Genomic DNA, 14,896 nt, shown 5'->3' with positions numbered 1-14,896 from the left:
ATTTATATCATAATAAGCTAAAGTAATTTTGGAAAAAAGAGAGAAACTCCCTAAGACTTTTCAACTTCTACTTCTGCACAACACAACTTTTTTCTAGAGTCCATCTTTGAAGGTGAAATGACTTCAGCCTTCAATTTTATTTTATTTATTTATTTTTTTAAAGATTATTTATTTATTTATTTGACAAAGCGAGAGAGAGAACAGGTAGGCAGAGAGAGAGGGAGAAGCAGGCTCCCCGCCGAACAGAGAGCCCGATGCGGGGCTCGATCCCAGGACCCTGAGATCATGACCTGAGCTGAAGGCAGAGGCTTAACCTGCTGAGCCACCCAGGCGCCCCCAGCCTTCAATTTTAAAATCTGTCATAAATTTCTTACCCTAAAACTCATTCCGGTGACACAAATGTATTGAAACGAACCACTAAATACTATGTTGTGCTCTCTGACCTACAACTTTGAGGGAACTAAAACCCACTTCTGAGTGCATGCACAAAACTTCTTTATTTGTAAAAACTGACCTTGGAAAAATCACCAATTCTTAAAATCTTGATTTCCTTATTTGTAAAATGAAGGGGTAAGTTTGAGCTCTATGGTTCCCTCCAGCTGTAAACTGAGAAATCCATCTAGGTTTAGACTTAGACATGCTCAAGAAATAAAAAGTTGAGAAATGAAAAAGGCTGAAAAAGGGCCTTGCATCAATCCAAATAAAGTCTATCTACGGAATTCCCCTGGCTAAAAAAAAAAAAAAAAAAAAAAAAAAAGTCTATAAACCTGGAGGTGAGGAAACAGAGAGAGCCAGCCCATACTCACTCTCACTGGGATTAGTTTTTAAGGATGCAAGATGATGAGGCCAGGATGAACAGAAACTAGAGTTTCCAGTATAGGTGCTGGGGAAGAGGTATGGGTAAGGAACTTCAAAAGGTCTTCCCTCAGCAGTTAGATAGGCCTGAAAGCCAACCAGAAGGGTCCTTCTCTGTGGCTTCCAGGACGAATATGGCCACGTTCCAAAGTCCTTTGCTAAAAATAGCTGAAGGGAGCAGCTCAATTCTGGAATGAGCCAAGGTCTATGCTATGCTTGCATATGTATATGTATCATATGAGAGAAACTTTTCTATAACTCACCAGTCAAAAGTGAAGCAGATACTAAAAGCTGTATTTATTCTGTTCACTTAAGCACTAAATTTCAGAGCACAATTTATATTTCAGAAGCTGCTCACACAAAAACATTTGCAATCAAATGCTAGACACCACTAAAAACATCAGAAAATAAAAATAAAATTATCCAAACCTGTGTCTCAAAATACACCTCAGATCACAAAATTTGAGAAATGAGACACTAATCACTATGAAATCCAATCTCTTCATCTTAGAGGTGACTAAGAGCCATTACAGAAATTTAAGAAATTTAAGAGAAACCTAAGTCTCAAATGAGAAAAAGATGATTTTAAGACTAGTCAGTTAAGTGTCTCCTGGTTTGGCTCAGGTCTGATCTTAGTCATGAAATCCATCCTGAGCAGACTCCAATCTCAGCAGGGAGTCTGCTTGAGATTCTCTCCTCCCCGCTGCCCTTCCTACTTCTGCTCCCCCCACCTCTCAAATAAATAAATCTTAAAAAAAAAAAAAAAGAGTAAAGTGAAAACAATAAAGAAAAGTAAAAGAATAACAGTCGAAGTAATAATGTAGTATAATGCCTGGCTTATGAAGAAATGGAAAGAAAAATAGAAAACTTGTCAATACAGGAAAAACGAAGAAACAATTTATGAGACCTAAGGATAAAGATACATATGCACATTGAGTTCAAGCAAAGAAAATGTACTTTTGAAATTACTAACAGTGCATTCTTTAGCAGGAAACAAAATTTCAGTGATACTAAAATTTTTGGCAACAAGCTTACAATTCTGGGGCTAAAAATCTCCCAAGAAACACTGTCCTCTGTCATAGCAACTGTCCTGTAAGTAAAGCCTATGCAGAAAACAAAGGTGATCGTGCCGAGAATATCTGCACTTTTACCTCAGCCGTGCACATCCATTCTCATGGGAGAGAGAACACAAAAATGACAGGACGTCCTCATGGCCTGTCAGTTAACAAGACCACACAAGCCCCATCTCTAGCAGTTCCGTGTGCCTGCCACCTGTTAGCCCTCTCCAGAGAGAGCCCCCCAGGAACTGAGCTCCAGCAAAGAACTGGGAAAGCCTTTGTTATTCCCTAACTACGGAAGCTACCAGAGTTGACTCTAATACAACGCCTCAAGGCAAAACTTCCCCCGGGACGGATAAATCGGCCCAGACTGGGGCTTTCGCTAAGCCCTCCTCTAGCTAAGAAAAGGCGGGAGAACCCCAGGCGAAGCACAAATGTCACCTACTAGTCCCAGGAAGATATGGGGGTCGAAGGTGATGGAAGTAGGGGGACGGGACCTAGGACCCCAGAAAGACAGGCTCAGTTTCGCAGTGGAGGAAGGGAAGCACAATGAGCAGATGGGCCGTCCTGCTTCGGGAAAGAACTGCGAGATACCAGGGAGGTGCTAACAGGAGAGCCGGGCGAAAACGAGAGGCAGTGGTGAGGGAAGCGCTGAGGCAAAAGGCAAGAAACCCGGGATTGTAACCGGCGGATGAAGATGGGGAAACAGCCAGGCCAGAGGTGCGCGGGGACCGGCAAGGCTAAGGCGAGGTGAATGAGGCGAGGCCGGCGAGGGAAAGGGCTGAAGTGAGGGAAGCATTGCAGGGACAAGGGACAGGCAAAGAGAATCCCCACCCACGGGGACCGAGACAGAACTTTTGAGCCGTCCCCCTACAGGCTGCATTCGACCGGCCGCATCAGACCCTGTCTCGGCGAAGACTCACTCTCAGGCTGCAGAGGCCCCAAAGCAGGACATGGGTACTGGTCCAGACTCACAGCAGAACCAAGCGGATGGAGGAAACCGCGGCGTTAGCGTGACCCGGATGCGCATCCTTAGGAACCGGAAGTCAGAGGCCAGGGTCACCGCACAATCCACACTTCGTTCCACCAGAAGCCTCTGGGCGCATGTGTCAGGCCTCACGGGGCGGGGCGAGGAAGGATATAGACCCCGCCCATTCCGCCCTCCCGAGAGCCCCGCCCCTGGTTACGGCTCGCTGGGAGCCTGGAAGTGGTAGTGCGGAGAGGTGGTGCTTGGTTGCCAGCGGGCGGTGGTGAAGGGCAGCTGAAGCACAAACAGCCCGCATAAAGAATATTTTAGCATTCATATTTTTAGAGGGTTTTTTTTTTAGACTCGTGTAATGCCTGCCTCCCCAAAGCGATCGTGAGAAGAAATGCCGATGTATGTGACAGATTTAGAAAAACTGTAGGAGGAAGAATGGGTGAGAAATTCTGGAAGACACTGGTAGGGAGGCGAGTCCAAGGTGGTGTTTCAATCCCCAGTATTAGTTTATTTCTAAACTTGTATTAATCTTACAATGACTTCTATTTCGTGCCCATTATTTTATGTCAGAAACAGTATTAATGCTTCGATAACTTTAAATTACTGCCCAAATATGGGCAAGGAGCCAGACTGAATGCAGGTATTGCAGGGGCTTGAGATTTATTTAATTTGAGGGCCCTGTTAAAAAAAAAAAAATCCGGGGCGCCTGGGTGGCTCAGTGGATTAAGCCGCTGCCTTCGGCTCAGGTCATGATCTCAGGGTCCTGGGATCGAGTCCCGCGTTGGGCTCTCTGCTCAGCAGGGAGCCTGCTTCCCTCTCTCTCTCTCTGCCTGCCTCTCTGCCTGCTTGTGATCTCTCTCTCCGTCAAATAAATAAATAAAATCTTTAAAAAAAAATCCAAAATTACAAATCAATACGAGGTATAAAAATGAATCTTTGGGGTGAGAAATCACAAGTTACAAATTTTAAAAACTTAATACCACAAAATTCAGAAAAATTACCCACTATTTTTAAACTGCTTGATACACCTCTAAAATACTTTTTTTCTTTTTCCTTTTTTTAAATTAGGCTCCACTCCCAGTGTAGAGCCCAGTGTGGGGCTTGAACTCTCCACAGTGAAATCAAGACCTGAGCTAAGATCAGGAGTTGGATGCTCAACTGACTGAGCCAGCCAGGCACCTCTAAATTACTTTTTTTCTAAGTTTTTGGCTGTATATTCTTTGATCACCTCTTCCTATGACAACAATTTATTAAGTAATGTCATTTACTACGATCCTTGACTCCTCTCTTGCACCCCCACATTGAATTCATCAGAGAGATCTTCAGAATCTGCCATCAAAATTTGTTCAGAATCTGACCATTCACTGCCTCTCTTGGTAAAAGCCACAATGTGTGACTGCTCTTTTTTCATACCCTAATTTTCCACTATCTATTAACCCGGCAGCAAGCTTCTGTTAAAACTTTAAGCAGAGGGGTGCCTGGGTGGCTCAGTGGGTTAAAGCCTCTGCCTTATGTGCAGGTCATGATCCCAGGGTCTTGGGATCAAGCCCCACATCAGGCTCTCTGCTCGGCAGGGAGACTGCTTCCCCCTCTCTCTCTGCCTGCCTCTCTGCCTAATTGTGATCTCTGTCAAATAAATAAATAAAAATCTTTAAAAAAAAAAACAACCTTTAAGCAGATCATGTTCCTTCTCCAATGGACTCCTCTTTTCTTTTCTTTTTTAAAGATCTTATTTTTTTTTGAGATAGAAAGAGCAATGGAGAGAATATGAGCAGGGGGCAGAGGGAGACACAGAAGCTAACTCCCCACCGAGCAAAGAGCCCAGTGCAGGACTTGATCCCAGGACCCTGAGATCATGACCCAAGCTGAAGGCAGATACTTAACGGACTGAGCCACTCAGATGCCCCTGGACTACTATTTTCAAGTGGGAAAAAAAAAAAAAAAAAGTCTTTAAACTGGTCTAGAAACCCCTCAACATGTGACACCTCCCTACTCCCCGCAAAGTACTACTAACCTCATCTTCTACTCCCCATTGCCCCCCCTCCCAAGGCATATTGGCCTCCCTGCTATTCCTCAAACCTGCACATACACTCGGGCCCTTCGTGCTTGGCTGATGTCTCTGCCTGGAATGCTCTTCCCCCAGATAATTCATCATTCACCCTGTCACCTCCTTACATCTTTGTTCACCTGTTACCCTCTTCATGAGAACTTCCCTGCCACTTGTGTTTAAAACTGAGACACCCTGCACCTCCTAGCCCAATTCCTCACTTATTTTTCTCCAATAACAATATTCTATCCAACAATTTGCTGGTCAATGTGGTTAAATGTCTTTCTCCCACATATACACACCCAGAATGTAAGCTCCAGGAGGGCACTGGTGTCTGTGTTTTGTTCACAGATGTATTTCGACACCGAAACAGAGCCTAGCACTTTGTAGGGGCCCAATAAATGTTTGTTGACTGAAAAGATAAATTGCCCGTTTACTTTGCTTTTGCTCATGTGAAACCATGCAGGCTGAGCCACCAGTTCCACTGGGGGGAGCCCATGAGTAGCCAATGTGCTATTCCCCAGAACAGTTTTTCCTAAACCATATGCACGTACGGAATTCTAGAACAGGGCCAGAGAAAAGCATACAAATTCCTCCCGAGAGCAAAGGATGCTGTACCTACTAACAGTAAAAACCCTCCAATATCGTCACAGTCCCTTAAGAATAAAATCTAAAATAATAATAATAATAATAATAATAATAATAATAATAATATCTAAGCTCTGATCTATGGTCAACAAGGCACTTCTTGACCTGTGCTCCCTAACTCTCAGATGTCATGCTAGCCTCCCTTCCCCTTACATACAGTTCCAGCCATCCTGTCCTTTCTTCCTGTACAAACCAAGCTTTCTTACCTCAGAGCCTAAGCACATACTGTTCCTGCTCTCCTCCAAACCTTCCAATGACTAATTCTTTCTGCTACTCTCAATTAAATTCACCCCGGAAGACTTCCCACAGGCCTTCCCTGACCTCCTGTCTGCTGTCTAAAGTAGTTCCTGCATCCCCTTCCCATACCTTTTCCTCAGAGTCCCTATTAGTATCTGAAATTACCTTGTTTAATGTCTATCACTAGAAAGTAAGCACCACAGGGGTCTTTTCTTTTTTAAAGATTTTATTTATTCATTTGAGAGAGTGCGCGCGCACAAGCAGGGGGAGCAGCAGGCAGAGGGGAGGAAAACAGGCTTCCCACGCGACTCTGGGATCATGAACCAAACTAAAGTTAGACCCCCAAACAACTAAGCCACCCAGGCACCCTTATAGGGGTCTTTCTCTCCCTTGTTCACTGCTGAATTTTCAGTACTAGAAGAGTGATTGGCATATAGTAGGTGCTCAATAAGTAAAATAAGTAATTACTAATATTTACTGAAGCTTTTCTCTGTCACTTACTGTACATAATAAATATATGTGTTCATATTTCTCTTTCAATCATCCCAACAAACTTGGGAAGTGTTATGATCATCTCCATCTTACAGATGAGAAAACTTAGGCAAAGATAGGTTAAGGAGGGGCACCTAGGGTGGCTCAGTCGTTTGGGGAGTCTGCCTTTGGCTTGGATCATGATCCGGGGGTCCTGGGATCAGACTCGGGTCAGGCTCCCTGCTCAGTGGGGAGTCTGCTACTCCCTCTCCCTCTGCCTCTCCCCTACCCCTGCTCTTTTGCACTCTCTCTCTTTTAAATAAATAAACAAAATCTTAATAGAAAAAAAGAAAGGGGGGTGCCTGGGTGGCTCAGTGGGTTAAAGCCTCTGCCTTCAGCTCAGATGATGATCCCAGGGTCTTGGGATCGAGCCCCCCATCGGGCTCTCTGCTCAGCAGGGAGCCTGCTTCTCCCTTTCTCTGTGCCTGCCTCTCTGCCTACTTGTGATCTCTAGCTCTCTGTCAAATAAATAAATAAAATCTTAAAAAAAAAGAAAGAAAAAAAGATAGGTTAAGGAACTTGCTCAAGACCACACAACTGGCAAGAAGCAAACCTAGGACTTGAACCCAGGTCTGTGTGGCTTCAGAGACCATGATTTCTCTCAAACTACAGGAAGAGTTTACGTAGCCATGTATGAATTCATTTTACTTACTAGTTTCTGTTCTCTGATTTCATGAATCTTTACTTGCTGTCACCGTCAATAGAAGTGGAAATGTTTATTGTTAGTTTGTTTGTTTATTTTCCTGACCTACTGCACTACTCTTGGGTACAGAGCTAAAGAAATATGCAAAAAAATATGGTTTTATTTGAGTTGGGTGTAAGTAGATATTTGTTATATTATTTTCTGTAAATTTGAAATATTTCAAATATTTCATTCAAAATTTAAGAAATGCTATTAAAGAATTAATTAAAGAAGAAAGGCTATTAAAATAGTCTAAAATTGGGACGCCTGGGTGGCTCAGTCAGTAAAGGGTCTGCCTTTGGCTCCGGTCATGATCCCAGAGTCCTGGGATCGAGCCCCACATGGGGGTCCCCCAGGCAGGGAGTCTGCTTCTCCCTGTGCCCTCCCCCTGCTTGTGCTCACTCTCTCTCTCAAGTAAATAAATAAAATCTTTTTTAAAAACTATAAAATAGATAAAAATATTATAGCCAGGTCTTTTTTTTAAAGTTTGTTTATTTATTTTTAAGTAATTTCTACACCCACTGTGGGGTTCAAACACATGACCCTGAGATCAAGTTGCATGCTCTTCCAACTAAGCCAGCCAGGTGCCCCTGTAGCCAGTTCTTTCTAAACAAATACAGATGCAAATCAAAACACAAGCCTAATCACACTGAAAGTGTCTAAAAATACTATCTGTAAGTTATGCATCTCCATTTTTAAAAAAACAGTGAATGTATGATCAGTGTTTTGTTAACAGTTTTCAATTAAAACTCTCCTCATTGATATATCTGAAGCACAATGGCCTGGGTTTTATTTCTGTTCACTTCTCTGTTGTGTTTAAGACAATATCTTATTATACACACGACAGTTGAACTTCTAAAAGCAATCTATAGTTGGTGGGATAAAAAAGGATTACTGTATGACCCAGCATTCCCATTTCTGAGTATATATCCAAAAGAATTGAAAGCAGAGTCTCAAAGGGATGTTTGCGTGGCCATGTTCATAGCAGCATTAGTCACAATAGCAAAGAAGTGGAAGTACCCCAAATGTTCATCAGCAGACGAAAGGATAAACAAGATGTGATATATATGTATAACAATACTATGGAGCCTTAAAAAGAAAATCCTAGGGACGCCTGGGTGGCTCAGTGGGTTCAGCTGCTGTCTTCGGCTCAGGTCATGATCTCAGAGTCCTGGGATCGAGTCCCGCATCCGGCTCTCTGCTCATCAGGGAGCCTGCTTCTCTCTCCTCCTCCGCCTGCCACTCTGCCTGCTTGTGATCTCTCTCTCTGACAAATAAATAAATAAAATCTTTAAAAAAGAAAAAAGGAAATCCTGTCATATGTTACAGTAGGGATGAATCTTGGGTGGGTGGGTGACTCAGGCAGTTAAGTGTGTGCCTTCAGCTCAGGTCATGATCCCAGGGTCCTGGGATTGGGTCTGCATCTGCTCCTTACTCAGCAGGAAGCCAGCTTCTCTCTCTTGTCCCCAGCTTCATGTCATGTGCCACATGCATGGGCATGCTCGCGCTCTCTCTCTCTCTCACACAAAAATAGATAAAAATATTTTAAAAACAAAACAAAAAAAACAATAGGGATGACCTTAAGGACATTATGCTAAGTGAAATAAGCCATTCACAAAAGGACAAATACTATATGATTCCATCTACGTGAAGTAGCTAAAGTTGTTAAATTCATTAATATGAAAAGTAGACTAGTGGTAACCAGGGACTAGAGGGAGGAGATGGGGGAATTGTTCAGTATACGCTAAACTGTACACTTAAAATGGTTAAGGTAGTAAATTTTATGATATGTGTTTCTTGCCACAATAAAATATTTTCTAAAGAGCAATATAAAATAGAACTACCCTATGATCCGGCAATCACACTACTAGGTATTTATCCAAAGAATATAAAAATACTAATGCAAGGGGATACAAACACCCCAATGTTTATAGCAGCAGTAGCTATGATAACCAAATTATGGAAATAGACCATGTGTCCATAGATTGATGAATGTGTAAGTAAGATGTTACACACACACGCATGCACGCGCGCGTGCATGCGCAAATATTACCCATCCGTAATAAAGAATGAAATTTTGCCATTTGCAGTTACACGGATGGAGCTAGAGAGTATTCTGCTGACACAGGAACATGTCCATCATAGCCTATTGGTCAAAGCAGACATAGAGGCCATGCAGATAGACCCGGCCATTGTCAGAGTAACTTAGACCTATTGCCTCTTCCGTAGTTCACCTGATGTTCACCAGAAGAACTCCTGGGGAAACCTTCATTTTGATGTGCAGCTACCTATTTATTTAGCAGCTACTTTGTAATATACTAAGCTCTGAGAACACAGCTGAAAACAAATCAGACTGAACTCCTGCCCTTGTGGAACTCACATTCCAACCAATCTGTGGTCAGAAATGTTGTGTGTTTCACATGTTCACCTGGGGCTCAATATCCATTCCCACTTCTCTCTAGTGAGCCTTCCTATACTGCGGAAGTGGGAAGGTTAAAGATGGCACCTCTCAGGCTCGCTGATCACTAGGGTTCTGGATAAAAACTACGTATTGCCGATTAGAGGCACTTGGGTCCGATTTACAAGAAAAATGAGAAAGAGGCCATTTTCCTGCACTTCGGCTGTTTCTACTGGTCAGTAGGGTCATCACTAGAGATGTGGGGGTTTTCTGTGGCAGTATCTCGGTTTCTGTCTCCAGCTCCATGAGTCAGAAAGGTAGTTGTTAACAACAGAGACCAGTTCCCCATTCTTAGTTTTCCGACTCCCGAACCTTAGTTACGGAGGTATGTTCTTGAGATCAGTAACCCCCCAGTTGGTCTCCAGCTCTCTTCTTCAGATTTTCCAGTTTTTTCTAAACATCTATTTTCCTAAAGTAATTCTTCTCTGCTTTAGACACCTAGAATGATTTCTTTCCTATGGGGAAAGCTGAGAAGGGATAACATTAAAATTGAAAATGCTCAGTACCCACTATCTCTGCCTTCTAGGTAAATCCTTCCATATTTGCCTGATGACTATATTAGAGTCCCTCACATGGATATCTGAGCACCTGATGTCCTTGCCTTTAACATCCCCCCCACCCCAGACAGCCTGGAGTTCCAGACAGTTCTACAGCTTTCCAGGATCTGAGTGAACATGACCAGTCCTGGGAATTATTGGAAGCTTAGAAGACTCAGTTGCTGCAGTAAGGGTCCCAGGGCACCATCTCAGCAGGAACTCTTCAGAGGCAGGGTCCCTCCTCTGCCGGGTCGCTCCCCCGCTCCCATGGCAATGTGCTTTCCAGCTATAAAATTGGGAATAAGAGTACTCTTCCCAATTCAAGGAGCTTTGTAGACTATACAGGACCACCTAGATATAAGACCCTACATATTATCTGGACCAGTGTTTCTTCAAGTATGGAAGTCTCCAAGACATTATTAGGGAGTGAGTGAAATAAAAATTATCTTAAAATAATACTAATTCAGTATTTTACTTTTTCACTCTTGTTCTCCCAAAAGTATGGTGGAGTTTCCCATGTTATTGCTCTGATGGCTAAGGAATATGTATTCAAATATGTGCTTTACTTTAAATTTTTCTGTTTTAATTTGTAAAAGAGCAAATATTCATAGCTATGACCCATTTAAACAAAAGCTTTTGGGGTTCACAATAATTTTTAAGAGTGTTAAGGGATCCTAAGATCAAAACATTTAAGAACTGCTGACTTAGGCCATTGTGATACCCATTCTTGTACTATCTACAACAGCTCCCACTTTAACCACTTCTGGGTGCCTGTCTCCCACTCATGATCATATCCCTGCCATGTCCAACACTCTTTTACCAGGATGCCTTTCTATTTTAATTAACACACTTGAGATAGTACCTTCTTGCACAAATGTCCAATAGCAGCTGTCTTGGCACAGCCTTGAAACTCCACATAACTGTGAGTGGGCAACAAGAGACCCACAGACCAGCTCCTTCCCTTACTGGTACTGGATCATCCTTTCTGACTGGATTCATCTAGAATACCTGGTTTCTGCCCTGCTTTCATTGTATTTAACATCAGTGTGACCCACTTTGACCTCCTATTCCCACTCTGGGATCCCCTCCTGTTCAGGTGACCCCTTGCTATGGGGATCCTGGCCAGTTGCCCATAACCAAGCTGAGTCATCCCCAACCCTTATCCCTGTCCAATTCCAGCCTTCCCCTTCCCTTATCCTAGACTAGAGATGGGTCAAACTTAAGCTTCTTGGAAGTTTCCTGCCAACCAGAGGATAGATTAATGTTTGCTTTTAATTATGTCTGTGTCCTCCCCTAAGAATGCTGTTATCTGTGCATTTGTATTCCTTTAGATTTAAAAGTAAAACATAAACAGTTAATTCTTGTTGATGAGGATGAAGGAGACTATTCGTTTCTATGTTATACATATCAGGCAAGTTTGCTGGGATTGTTTTGTTTCTGTTTGTTTCTTTCTTCCTAAAGTGAGAATGTGTAGAGATTAAGAACAAGACCTCTTTAGAGAGATTGTGTCTCTTCTCCCAGAATTTGCTGGCTCTCCCACTGATAGTTATATGATGACACCACACAGGTCAAATAACCTCTCAGTACCTCTTATTTCTCACCTATACAATGGAGATTTAAAAAAAAAACTATTAAAAACAATGAATACTGTTACGCTGAAAAAATAAATTAATTAATTAAAAAAAAACACCTATTGAAGAAGAAGAAGGAAGAGGAGGGGGGAAAGTCCTTATCTCACAGAGCTGTATGAGAATTAAAAATATGTAAAGTGCTTGTAATTATTCAGATACATACTTATATAAATGATTAAAAAATCATAAAAGAATGGAGACATAGAAGCTATGCTATGAAGCTTTCATGAGTTTAGAAATACGGGAAAAAATTGTAATATACCCTAAAATACTGATCTTTATAAGGAAACTCAAGAAGGTGAGAAGCCATTAATTCAAGTGCTTTGGAGAATGATAAGCCCTGGGTTATCCATTCTCCTTTGTTTAGAAAGATAAGAAGAGGTGGTGCCTGGGTATCACAGGTTTGTGGTCAGGTCCTGATCTCAGAGCCGTGGGATCAAGCCAAGCATTGGGCTTCTTGCTGAGCATGGAGCCTGCTTGGGATTCTCTCTCTTCCTTGCCCTCTGCCTCTCACACCTTGCTCACTCTCTCTCTCTCTCTCTCTAAAAAAAGGGAAAGAAAACAGTGGTTATTATGTAAACTATGTTTGTTATAGAAGGTTAATTTTATTCCAGTTTAGTGAAAAATTTTCTTTTAAAAAAATATTTTATTTATTTATTTGAGAGAGAGAGAGAGAGAGTGCTTGCAGGGAGGATTAGAGGAGGAGGGAGAGGAAGGGCGAAAGAATCCCAAGCAGACTCCACACTGAGCAGGGAGCTTGATCCCACAGCCTTGCCACCATGACCTGAGCTGAAACCAAGAGTTGGATGTTCCCCCAACTAAGCCACCCAGGCTCCCCCTAGTTTAGTGATAAATTAAGCCACTAATTATGACCTTGCTGAGTTAGATCTAATTAACTTGACCAGTAGAGAAGTCTGGGCAGAGGTGTCTGGGTGGCTTAGTTGGTTAAGCGTCCCATTCTTTGTTTCAGCTCAGGTCATGATCTCAGGGTCAAGAGATCAAGTCCTGCATCGGGCTCCTCACTCAGCAAGAAGTCTGCTTGAGATTCTCTCTCTGCCACCCCCACGCCTGCTGCTGCTTCCACATGTGCTCTCTGTCTTTCTAAAATAAATAAATAAACAAACTCTTTTTTTAAAAAGTCTGGGCAGTTTCTCTTAAATTTAGTAAAACACCCAAATCGTGCCTTTTTGTGAAAAAAGTTCTAAGAAAATAAATATAAGACTCTAATGGATTAAAATTAGTTTATGTGCTGTCAAGGCAAACATAGTGACAGATTAATTTTAAAAAGCAATGCAGAGGGACGCCTGGGTGGGACAGTCAGTTAGGCGTCCAACTCTTGGTTTCCACTGTCGTGTTCCCGGGGTCATGAGAGTGAGGCCTTCCCCAGGAAGTGGAGTCGGCTTCAGATTCACTCTCCCTCTCCCTCTGTCCTTCCCCCCACCGCTGACTCTTTCTCCCTCTAAAATAAAGAAATAAATCTTTATGAATAAATAAAAAATGAAAAGCAACATAGAGAATAAAAATCTGTTCCATGCTACAACATGGATGAACCTGGAAAACATTACACCAACTGAAATAACCAACACATGAAAGGACAAATATTGTATGATCCCACTTGATGAATTACCTAGAATAGGCAAATTCACAGAGACAGAAAGTAGAATAGAGGTTATTAGAAGTTGGGGGAAGAGGAAATAGGGAGTTACTGTTTATTAACACAGAGTTTCTGTTTGGGATGATGAAAAACTTCTGAAAATAGATAGTTCTGATGGTTGTATGACACTACCAGTGTATGTAACACCACTGACTTGTACACTTAAAAATGGCTAAAACAGAGGGGCCTGGGTGGCTCAGTCGGTTAAGCATCTAACTCAAGGTCTCATTCAGCTCAGGTCTTGATCTTCACACCCAGTGTGGAGCCTGCATTAAAATAAATTTTAGGGGCGCCTGGGTGGCTCAGCGGGTTAAAGCCTCTGCCTTCAGCTCAGGTCATGATCCCAGGGTCCTGGGATCGAGCCCCGCATCGGGCTCTCTGCTTGGCTGGGAGCCTGCTTCCTCCTCTCTCTCTCTGCCTGCCTCTCTGCCTACTTGTAATCTCTATCTGTCAAATAAATAAATCTTAAAAAAAATAAAAAATAAAAAATAAATTTTAAAAAGCTGAAAAGAGGGAATCTGGCTGGCTGGCTCAGTCAGTTAAGCATCTGTCTTCAGCTCAGGTTGTGATCCCTGAGTCGTGGGATGGAGCCCCACCTTGGGCTCCCTATTGAGCAGGGAGTCTGCTTCTCCCTCTCCCACTGTGGGCTCTCTCTCTCTCTCTCTCCCTCCTTCTCAAATAAAAATAAAATCTTAAAAAATGTTAAAAAGGTAAAATTAAAAAAGAAAAACGGCTAAGACCGTAAATTTTATGTTATGTATATTTTAACACAATAAAAAAATGTCCCCCCCCCCCAGAAGCAATGCAAAGGAAACAAAACAATGTAAAATCTTTTACAAGACAAGTAGTCTGGACTCTTCAAAATGTCGATGTCATGAAAAATCCAAACTTGTAGAAGAAGTGCTCTAGATTAAAAGAGAAAAAAGAGGAGGGCCACCTGGGTGGCTCAGTCAGGTAAGCGTCTGCCTTTGGCTCAGGTCATGATCCCAGGGTTCTGGGACTGAGTCCTGCACCGGGCTCGTTGCTCAGCAGGGAGCCTGATTCTCCCTTTGTCCACTGCTTCCCCTGCCTGTACTCACTTGCTCTCTCTCACGTGCTCTTTCTCTCTTTCTGACAAATAAATAAACAAAATATTGAAAAAGAGAGAGAGAGAATAAAGAGAGACACCTTGGTGCTCAGTTAAGCATCCTACTCTTGGTTTCAGCTCAGGTTGTGACCTCAAGTTCTTGAGATTAAACGCAACTTGGGCTCGGGCTCAGTGGATAGTCTGCTTGGGAGTCCCTCTCTCCCTCTCCCTCTGCCTGTTCCCCCTGCCCCTGCTCTCTCTCTCGCTCTCAAATAATAAATAAATCTTAAAAAGAAAGAAAGAAAGAATAAAGAGACCCAAAACCAGGTGCAACGAGTGAACTTTGATTTGATCTTTAACTTGAAAAAAAAACAACAACTATAAAATGCATTCTTCTATCAGTTAAGGAAATTTGAACATGAACTTTCTGTAAGATATTACAGAATATTTATTAACTTTTTAAGGTGTGGTAATGGTATCGCGTTTTCGTAGGAGATCAGTGTTATCCTCAGGA

At 42.5% G+C, this 14,896-nt stretch overlaps 1 protein-coding gene across 5 annotated transcripts in view; it reads right to left on the bottom strand.

Annotated features, from left to right (window-relative positions):
* EYA3 (EYA transcriptional coactivator and phosphatase 3) overlaps positions 1 to 14,896 on the bottom strand; it is a 131,758-nt gene that overhangs the window by 103,116 nt on the left and 13,746 nt on the right. For 3 of the 5 annotated variants that reach the window (XM_045999061.1, XM_046002008.1, XM_046001243.1), the window contains exon 1: positions 2,837 to 2,931. The exons of the other annotated variants lie outside the window; for them this stretch is intronic. The gene's annotated coding sequence lies outside the window, so the exon portion shown is untranslated. Of the gene's footprint in view, positions 1 to 2,836; positions 2,932 to 14,896 lie in introns of those variants that run through there. 5 annotated transcript variants of the gene reach the window in all.

The sequence above is a fragment of the Meles meles genome, chromosome 1 (assembly GCF_922984935.1).
Source record: "Meles meles chromosome 1, mMelMel3.1 paternal haplotype, whole genome shotgun sequence".
In the NCBI taxonomy this organism is placed as follows: Eukaryota; Metazoa; Chordata; class Mammalia; order Carnivora; family Mustelidae; genus Meles; species Meles meles.
The sequence above is the reverse complement of the archived record's forward strand: the minus strand, read 5'-3'. Positions and strand labels throughout refer to the sequence as shown.